Raw genomic sequence first — 8604 nt, 5'->3', positions numbered from 1 at the left:
CCTGATTTTTCAAGACAGGGTTTCTCTGTGTAGTCCTGGCTGCCCTGGAACTCAGTCTGTAGACCAGGCTGGCCTCGAACTCAGAAATCTACCTGCCTCTGCTTCCCAGGTGGTGAGATTAAAGTCGTGTGCCACCACTGCCTGGTCACTGTTTTCTTTTAAGCTGTTTATTCCATGAACATAATCCAACTGTGCCCTGCAGACATATAGGTCAATTGTGAGAGTGCTCTCTCAGTATTAGTAAGGCCCTGGATTCAATCCCCAAGACCTCATCAAATACATGTGGTTGTGGATTTTTATAATTTTGGTACTCGGGAAGTTCAGCCAATTGTGTCAGTACTTCAAGGCCATCCTTAGTACCTAATGAATTAGAGGATAGCCTGGGCTACTTAAGATCCTGTCATAAAACTATAAGTATCAAGTCCACCAAGCTGGCTCAACAGGTGAATACACACACTGCCTAGGTGAAAGACTTGAGTTTGATCATTAGGTAATTAGTTCAGAGGTCATATTTCTGTTCTTTACTCTTCATAAACCTGCCTACAAGACCTCCCATGGCAGCACAATGGACCTCACCATCCCTTAAGGAAACAGAAATCTCCCAACCCCTCTTACCCCAGCCTGTTGTTACCTTGGGGCCTCCTCTCTCTGTTTCACCCATATCAAGTCAGTATGCAGACTTAAGTTCCATTTCCAAACCCACTCACAATTGATCATTTCTCCTACATTATCTTCTGCAAATCTCCTCGGTCCCAGGTTTGATTGTTAGCATCAAGATTACTGTATTTCCTGTGACTGTTCTTGCAACAACATGGATTATCAAATAGCCAGAGTTATCCTATTGACACTGAAGTCCTGTCATGTCAAAGCAATTCAGAGAGGCACTGCTAGAATCCCCATTCCACTTGGGAGCTTCATTAGGTGTAGAATGTACACACTACAGATAACACAACCTTTGGGTTTAATGATTCCACCTCTGGAGCTGCTGCTGTCAGAACACCAGCCACCCTGCTGTGTTGGGCTGTCTTCACATCTCAGAACTTTGTACTTAGTAACTGCTTCCTTTCTGCGATGCTCTCCCCCAGTAGCCGTTTGGTTATTAATTTTATTACCTTTCTGTAGGCTCTATTTCAGTTGGGCAGGATTCAGGAAAGAATCCTGGAACTCATCTTGAGGACTGTAAACTTGTAATAATATAAAACTTTTTATTATTATTATATTATATTATTAAGGGGAGCTGTACTCACCTCTTCACTTTTCCCTTCTCCTTCTTTCTATTCTAGCTCCTGGTTTTGTGATGCAGACTACAGTGTAATAGCCATCTACAAGGTCTTCCCTAGAAAGATGAACGCAGCAGATGAGAAAGCTGTGGCACAGCCACCATTACAAAAGGAAGCCTGTCCTCACACCCTGACACAGCTCTTGTTCCTCACAGATGCAGAGAGGATCCTTAGCACTCATGCTTTGCAATAAAGAGAACTATTTTTGAAGGGTTTGAACATGACTCTTGGGGCACAGATTTCCACAGCCAACTCCAGCAGAATCAGCATTCAGAGAGATCCCTTTTCCATGGGCCAGGTTCCTCAGGAATGTGAGGAATTAAATAGTTGACCTAGTTAAATAATTACCTAGGAAGCAAGATGAACCTGAGATACAACACACTTCATACACATCGAAGAGATATTTTGCTACCTGACACATCCAGTACAACCATCTTAGGGAGAGGAGTAAGAGGCAAGCAAATCACTTGGATACTTCTTTTTTCTAAACCAAAATCCACATCCAGATCATTTCGCTAGGTCTCCCTCAACTTGAATGATAGGCTACAACCAGTCCCAGCCAGTTCTGTTCCCACCAAAGCCCCTCTAGCTTCCAAGCTGAGGAATTCCATTGTCTGGGCATGCTCCAGAATGCCTTCTAACCTCTCAGATCTTAAGAAAAAAGAGATGAGGGTTCGAAGTCAGATCTGAACATTCCTGCCCACTTACCAGAAACACCTGTGTCCAGTGGATTTGTTTACTGAAGTTCAGCTGCAGGGAGCACCCTTCACCGTGCTCCAGGCTCTTCACATGAAACCCAACCCCAGCTTCATCTGTGGAAGGCAGCAGATTCATTTCAGTTATACAGGTTGCACACATCCTTCTGGCTTTTGCCCCTCCCCTCTTTGTGTGTGTTGGCCAATCATGGAGGAGCATAGATCTAGTTGCTTTTCAGAGTACCCTGCATTTCCAGGATGCTCTGAAAGTGAAACAAAACAAACAGTTGTTTTTCATGCCAGAAACACTTAATTTCTTGGCAGAAAAAAGCTGGACAGTCTTAACATAACAGTGGGGGACTGGGAAACTGAAAGGGCATGAAGAAGCAGTTTACTCTCTAGGCTTGAACTGAGCCCTAGATTTTTTCTGATCCCTGACTCCACAAATGCAGCCTAAACTAAAGTCACACAACACATTGTCTGGGGGTCTGTGCAGATGCTAAATCAATCCTCACTCAAGACACAATCTGTCTCCTCCCCTTTGACTAAAGCTTTATTCCCCAACCAATGAAGATTCATGTTCCTTAATTTTAGTTGTGATCAACTCCTCTGTCCTGTTGGGATTTGGTCTGGCATGTGCTTGACAGGTCTTACACATGCTGTCACAATCACTGTGAGTTTATACATGTAGCCTTCCTGTAGTGTCCAACATACACTGTTTTGTTGTATTTCCACCAACTCTGGCTCTTACGGTCCTTTCACCACCTCCTCCACAGCCATTCCTGTACCTTGGAGGGAGACCTATGTATATTTCCTTTAGTGCTGGACATTTACCGATGTCGTATTCTCTGCACCTCGGCCAGTTGTGGATGTCTGTATGGATTATCATCTACTGCATATATGAGCATCCATAAGGGTTTAGGGATGTCTTATTCTATAGGTATAATGGCAAATCATTAGGATCTAGTTTTCCATTATATTCATCTAGGAGAATAATAGAATTAGATTCTCATCTAGGGCATATGACCCAGTATAGTCTCAGTTTCTTGCCCAGATATAGTATCAAGTATGGGTTTCATTTTGTGGAATAATATTAAATCCAATCAGGAAGTAGTTGGTTGCTACCATGACATTCTTGTCACTATTACATTAGTGATTGTCTTAGTTAGGGTTTTACTGCTGTGAGCAGACACCATGACCAAGGCACATCTTGTAAAGGATAACATTTAATTGGGGCTGACTTACAGGTTCAAATCATGAAGGTGGGAGTATAGCAGCATCTAGGCATGCATGGAGCAGGAGGAGCTGAGCATTCTACATTGTCATCTGAACACAGACTGACTTTCAGGCAGCTAGGATGAGGGAGGGTCTTAAAGCCACACACACACAGTGACACATCTACTGCAGCAAGGCCACACTCTCTAATAGTGCCACTCCCTGAGCCGAGCATATACAAACCATCACAGTGGTTATATCTTATCTGTCTTATCGTTATTGTAGCTCACCGAGTTCACACCAGGGTATTTATGTTTCATTTTCATCTCTGGAAGTGTGACTAGAAAATTCCATCACTATGAAAGCTAACCAGTACCAATAGAGCCAGCCAGTATCAGATTTTATTTCTTAATGTTCTATAACTCAGGCACATAGTGTCCTTCACTACTTGGGTCTGACCATCAAGTTCTGCAAGGTAACCAACAGCACTGACAGTGTCTTGTAATGGCCAGGGATGACTTTGCTGGATGGGTTCAAAAAAGCTTAGTAATTCCCAGGTCTGGGCTTTTTATTAGTTACCCCATGCTTTCTATCATGAGCATTGTTGCCCCAGTAGAAAGTGACTCCATCTTCTTTCTTTCTTTCTTTATTTGTTTATTTGTTTTTCGAGACAGGGTTTCTCTGTGTAGCCCTGGCTGTCCTAGAACTCACTCTGTAGACCAGGCTGGCCTCAAACTCAGAAATCCACCTGCCTCTGCCTCTCAAGTGCTGGGATCAAAGGCATGTGCCACCACCGCCTGGCTGAGAATAAATTTTTATTTAATGTTATGGGATTCAATATCTTAATACCTAAATTCATATATACCTTTCTTGTCAAATTATTTGAATGTCATATTTCCTTAAGATAACTATTTGCATTTTCTCCTGATTTGTGACTGCTAACGAGGACAGAATCTACCTCAGCGTTGTTGTTAGCAACACCATCAAGTGCCAAGCAACAGTGGTGACAAAGCCAAAGCTCTGCTCCCCATACTCAGAAAAATGATGGCCTTATAGAGACATAACGCATCATGCACAGGTGGGGGCGCTGCTCAGCCCCTGGTCTCCTGGCTAGGTAATTCCTACTAAAATATCAGGATGACTCCATGTGACTCCGTGATCTACTCCACTCTGAATTTTGTACCCCAAGCTGGACAGGTATCCAGGTTATACTCAATCAACTTTAGATAAAACTAATGGGGGAGAGGGACAGATCTAAGTTTTCCTGAAAGTTACTGAAATTAATTATTGAGTAATAAATTTGGCCAGTCACAAAAGCTGACTGGACTCTGAAGAAAATGAAAACAATTACGTCTATCAGGGCAACCAAGAGCCTGGACATGCTGTATTTAGCCTGAGGAGAGGGAGGAAGTCATGAAGACAACAGATGCTGGAGATCTTTTCACAAAAGCTTCCATTCTTTTAGTCCACATCCCCTGTTCTACTTATACACTGAAGTTTGTCTTGGGCCAGCAAGATGGCCGGGCAGGGAAGAATACTTGTCACCAAGCTAGGTGATCTGAATTCTAGTCACAAGGCTCACATAGTGGTGAGAAAGCAGTGACTTCCACAACTTGTCTTTTGACCTCCATATGCATGCTATGGCATGTGAGTGTCCAGCCCTAGTACACGAATATACATAAAATGAATAAATAAAGGAAACAAAAATGAGTAAAATACATTGTACAACATTCTTGAAGAATTACTAAAATGATAAAGAGGAAAATAAACAAGAGCAAAAAATGGTCTTCAATGTCTGAGCTGTGTGAACACAACAGGTGACAGTGATATAAAATATCAATCCTTGCAGAAGGACACATTTCTTCGTTAGCACCTCAATTCTATTCTAAAACACATGAAGTTAAAGAGGATTTCCCATCCACATCATCTACCACTATTGTTTTGGTAAATGGACTTGTCCATTTGCCTTCTTCACATTTTTGAATATACAGGAGATTAGTGATGTCTCAGCCTTACTCAGACAAGGGTTTTGTTGTTGCTCTTTGTGTCCCATTTGTTTTGTTTTTGCAGTGGGTAGGACTTTAATGCTTAGTCTCATAACTGGTCAAAGGGCCGAGAATAAGAGACTGTTGAGTGCTTGTTCCTAAACAGAACTGGGAGGGACATCTATATCAACACTCCTGACCCCACCTTAGTATTGTGGAAGAGCCAGGAGATGGGCCTTGGGAGTGGTGTGACATGGAATTTGGACTCATAGCAGCTGCACAACTTACATGAGACCTAGCTCATCAACATTTAGCATTCATGAGACTAGGGGCACAGGAGGCCTTATCCTTAGCTGAGGAGATAGTAGCTTCATGTAAAGAGGTCTTTGGGTCTGTGAAGGCTCAATGCCCCAGTGTAGGGGAATGCTAGGGCCTGGAGGTGGGAGTGGGTGGGTGGGTGGGGGATCACCCTATTAGAAGCATGTGGGAGGGGAATGGGATAGGGGATTTCTGGAGGGGATACTGGGAAAGGGGATAAAATTTGAATGTAAATAAAGAAAATATAAAAAAAGAGAGTAATGGCTCATGGGGGTGTCATTTTTTTTTCTTTTTAGAGACACAGCTACTAGAAAGTTGCCAATAATCTAGGAAATAACTCTACATCCAGAACATGCAAGTGGCCCTAAAATCAGTGGAGTATTGAAAAAAAAGTCAAGAAAACAGCGAGACAGTTATTGGGAAGGGGAAGAGTCCCAGAAAGAATATGGGTGAGAAAAGAGAGGCATGATGGGAGAAGATGATCAAAGTATTGTATCCACGTATGAGATCTTTGTATAATAAATAAAACAAAGAAACAAATCCTATAACTGCTCCCCAGCAGGTTATAGCAGAAGCAGTGCACAGTGGCATCTTTTCCTCCAGTCTAGCTTCCACTGGAGTTTACAGTAAATCTGCTAACTGGGTGGAGAGAGGCAGGAAAACAGTGCTAGGACTAACAGTGGAGACACAACAATTCTCGTATATTCCGTAATGACATTTCATAACACATATCCTTCATGGTTCATTTCAGTTGTTACAGGGAGTGGAAAATAAAAATACAAAACCACCCCTTCCTTGAACATGGTATGTTTTAAATAATACTTAGGTCATAAAGTTTATGTCTATCTAAAGAACATTTATAAACAAGTCCTCATGACCTCCACTCAAAGCACCCTAACTTCCAAATGAGAATCCTAGCTCTGAGGCTGTGTCTCTAAATGTCTTGTTATCCACAGGCTCCTTAGGAAAGAGAAGGTGATAGTGAGCAATGGGATGTGAATACTGAGTGTTTACTGACCAGAAAATCCCGTGTCCAGTGGATGCACTCACTGCTCCGGAGAGGATGAGCCCTCGGCTGTGCTCTTGGTTCAAGGTCTACTCCTGCTTCTTCAGCAGAAACAAGAAAGTTGGGCAGGACTTTTGTACTCTTCCTGCTTTGTCTCCCCTTCAGAGTGTGCTAGCCAATTATAGGGGAGGGTGCATCTAGTCTCAGAGTACCCTGCTTTTCCAAGAACAGTGAATCTAAACTAGCTGTCATTCCTCTAAAGGGCTTCTTTCTAGTTAGTAGAAAATGTGTTAAAAACAAAGCTGTACTAACACTGCTTTAGGAAATGGCCTCCTTGAACTCATTTCCTTCTTACCCCTGTGCTACAGAGTTTTATGCCAGCTTGAAGTAAGCTAAGGTCTACTCACATCTTAATCACAGCCATTAATCACTTGCACCTTCAAGGATCCCACAAAAACATGACAGAGTTTAATATAATTTATTTCATTTCCTCCCTTCTTTCTTGGTCCTTCTGAATTGCATTCTTCCATAAAAAAATCATGATGCTTTCTCGTTTTAAATTTTTTATTTTTTTGAGACAGGGTTTCTCTGTATAGCTCTGTCTGTCCTGGTACTCACTCTGTAGACCACGCTGGTCTCGAACTCAGAAATCCACCTGCCTCTGCCTTCCAAGTGCTGGGATTAAAGGCATGTGCCACCATGCCTGGGTTATTTTAAAAATTTTATTTACTTATGTTTGACATTTTATCTGTGTGTATGTATAGGAGTGTACACTTCCCATAGTTTGTGTTGAGAGGACAGAGAACAACTTGTGGGAGATTATTTTCAGCTTCTACCATGTGAGCTCAGGGGATTGATCTCTGGTCCTTAGGGTTAGCAGGTAACCCCCTTACCCACTGAGTCACCCTCTTCCCAACCCCACAGTACCCTTTCTCATTATAATTTTAGTGTATTTTAAGTCCTTCATATGATCACTAATATAACAGTATTGCCTATAATCACACATTTAACTTAGAGAATGGTGTTATTGTAAAAACGGACAGCTAGCAGGATTGTAGCATTGGTTTCCAGCTGCACACTCAGTGACCACAGTACAGAAGGCTGACCTTGTACCAAGCCAATCTTTGTTTTTCCTTTCTGCTGTCCATTAGTTTTCTTTCTTCTATAGTTCTCTCTTCTTTTTTGAAATACAACTTTACAAGCATTTATTAAGTCACACCATAGGCAAGCTGTCAGAACAAAGATGAGAATGATGTGGAACCCAGCCTTTAAGCTCCTATAGAGCCTCTCAGTTAGAAGAGAATTCAGACACAGCACTAATCCCAAAGGAAAGTCACTGTAGTTTAATGCTTGTCTTCCTACCATACAGCAATAAGGACCAAAACTAAATCTAGGTGAGCACGGGGCTACCACACCTGTAATCACTTAGGAGGCAGAGACAGGAGGATCAGGAGTTCAAGGTCATCCTGTGAGTATAGTGTGTCTGAGACTAGACTGAGTACATGAGGCCTTGTCTTAAAGAAGAAAAAAAAAAACCCAGCAGACTGAGTTTATTCTTGTTACTTTATTCTTAGCGTCGATCACACTTTCTAAGTTGTAATCCTCCTGCCTCAGCCTCCTGAGTCAGCAGATATGGATTTTGTCAAATTATTGCTACTTTAACAACACACTCATGTTCTTATCATTATCAAGGAATGCAGCTCAGTATTGTATTCAGTTTATTTTGAGACAACCAGCTCCTTAGCTAACAATGAAGAAGACAAAAAGTTCAAAAGAACTACTAACTTTCAAGATCATCTTTCCCCCACAGAATTTACTTGTGTGTAAAAAAGGAATATACTACATGAGGTTCACAGTATCTTCTCAGGGTTATGCAGAATTGAGGATTTTTAAAGCAAAACTTCTCATTGAACTTGTTTGAAGATAACGGCAAACCCGACATTCTTGAAAATGTATTATTCTCTACTACACAGCTACTTGTCTACACAGCTCTTGTTCCTCACAGATCCAGAGAGGATCCTTAGCACTCATGCTTTGTAATAAAGAGAACTATTTTTGAAGGGTTTGAACATGACTCTTGTACACAGATTTCCACAGATAACTCC

At 41.8% G+C, this 8604-nt stretch overlaps 1 protein-coding gene across 3 annotated transcripts in view; it reads right to left on the bottom strand.

Moving 5' to 3' along the window:
* The window catches only part of LOC116087206 (interferon-inducible GTPase 1-like), a 69847-nt gene that overhangs the window by 3639 nt on the left and 57604 nt on the right, over positions 1 to 8604 (bottom strand). The window contains exons 1-3 of one of the 3 annotated variants that reach the window (XM_031365754.1): positions 6512 to 7110; positions 1989 to 2092; positions 1248 to 1336 (exon numbers count right to left, since the gene is read on the bottom strand). The gene's annotated coding sequence lies outside the window, so the exon portion shown is untranslated. Of the gene's footprint in view, positions 1 to 1247; positions 1337 to 1988; positions 2093 to 6511; positions 7111 to 8604 lie in introns of those variants that run through there. The other 2 variants (XM_031365753.1, XM_031365755.1) reach the window with 2 other exon arrangements.

The sequence above is a fragment of the Mastomys coucha genome, unplaced genomic scaffold, assembly GCF_008632895.1.
Source record: "Mastomys coucha isolate ucsf_1 unplaced genomic scaffold, UCSF_Mcou_1 pScaffold13, whole genome shotgun sequence".
Lineage (NCBI taxonomy): Eukaryota > Metazoa > Chordata > Mammalia > Rodentia > Muridae > Mastomys > Mastomys coucha.
Note: the sequence above shows the minus strand (reverse complement) of the source record. Positions and strands in the feature narration are given on the sequence as shown.